Raw genomic sequence first — 1,628 nt, forward strand, 5'->3', positions numbered from 1 at the left:
TGTTAAACATACACTAAAAGGAAAAAAATCACAGGGAATTACCTATTCTAGTAATCTGTATGAAACTGAATTTTCAGAGGTATTGGTGGTCTGGTGGTAAAGCCCTTTTCCTGCTACACTGGAGGCCTGGGTTTGATTCCTGGCCAATTCACATTTTACCTTGCTTTTTACATGCTTAAGTATCCAAACCGACTTAAGGAGCAAGGCATTACGAAAATGTTTGGTTTTTTACATGCCTACTGAACTTTCAGACTATTTCACGGGGGTCCTAAAGTATATGCGTAAATGCTACAAGCAAGTAAGGGGCCAGAGAACAAACCCGGATAGCCAAAGCGAAGACAAAAGGCAAAGTGGCCATATGGAGATGCCGGGGATTGAACCCGGGACCTCACACATGCGAAGCGCGCGCTCTACCACTGAGCTACATCCCCCAGCCGCAGAACGGGCTGGCGGCCTAGGTACTCATTCACCTACGCCCGCAGAGGCGCCGCGCTCCTGGACCGGGGCTCCCGGCACAATGGGGCGGCGCTGGGCCACCGGGTCGAGATCTCCTCGGACTTGTGCTCGGGAGGCGGCGGCTCGGGGGGCCGCGGGCGGCGGGGAGCCGGGAGCGGGGGACCCAGGAGCTGGGAGCGGGGGAGCAGAGGAGGCGGGAACGGGGACCCAGGAGCTGAGAGGGGAAACTGGGAAGTGGGGAGCCGGGAAAAGGGAGCCTGAGAGCAGGGTGCGAGGAGCTGGGGAACCAGGAGCCGGGCCCAAGGGCGGCCCTGGGTGTTCCTAGAACCTCCCAGCCCGAGCAGCCACTGGGGCAGTGCTGAGTGCTCGCAGTCGCACCCCTACCCCTTGCAAAGCCCGGCCCCGGGGGCGGCGCTGGGTGCTCGCAGTGCCCGCCCAGCCCGCCTCCCAGGGCCTCGCATCAGCCACTGCAGAGTCCTGGAGATCCGGGAGGGCGTCTTGGGTGTGGTGGAGCCCCCCGAGGGATCCCCTGGGTTGGAACCCTGTGAGCGCCCGGAGCCCCGCGAGGGTGCTGCTCCGTCTGCGCCCCCTGCACACTCCGGTCCTGGGGCGCCGCCCCGCCCGGGCTTGGACCGTCCCTGCACCCCTCTCCAGGAGGTGGAAGGGTGCCCGCCACAGCCTTCCTCGTGGGGCCCAAGACGAAGGGAGACGGCCACACAGCCGCCTTCTCCCGAGCTGGATTCTTTGCATACACCGAGCCTCGGGACTCGGACTCCAGACCTGCTTCAGATGCGGCTCCTGGTGTTTGCACCTCTGTTTGCTTGTGTAGCAAAGGAAGAAGTGTACACTGACTTTTGTCTTTGGAAATCTCCCCTTTCTGGATGTTTGAGTCCTGGGTAATCAGGCCAGCCACTGTTCACGATAGTGAAATGTTGTGTAAGGCCTTGCCGCGTGCAGTGTAGACTGCTAGCAGCCTCTCCTCCACCACCACCACCACCAACCCCTCCACCCCCATAGTAAAGCCTGGTAAGTGGAAGCTCCAGGCACTGCATGGCAGGAAGCTGGGCAGCAGGCCTGTCTCCAAGGCTCACCCCATGGGAAGCATTGAAGGGCACCCCCACTTTTCAATCCCTTCGTGGCAACAGACCCCCCCATCACCCCCATAACTGAGA

The 1,628-nt window shown here is 60.6% G+C and overlaps 1 non-coding gene across 1 annotated transcript; it reads right to left on the bottom strand.

Annotated features, from left to right (window-relative positions):
- Positions 1 to 359: 359 nt before the first annotated feature.
- TRNAA-CGC (transfer RNA alanine (anticodon CGC)) lies at positions 360 to 431 on the bottom strand. Its single transcript has one exon. It is a non-coding gene; the product is annotated as a tRNA-Ala (tRNA).
- Positions 432 to 1,628: the final 1,197 nt, after the last annotated feature.

Source organism: Erinaceus europaeus, chromosome 18 (genome assembly GCF_950295315.1).
Source record: "Erinaceus europaeus chromosome 18, mEriEur2.1, whole genome shotgun sequence".
NCBI lineage: Eukaryota > Metazoa > Chordata > Mammalia > Eulipotyphla > Erinaceidae > Erinaceus > Erinaceus europaeus.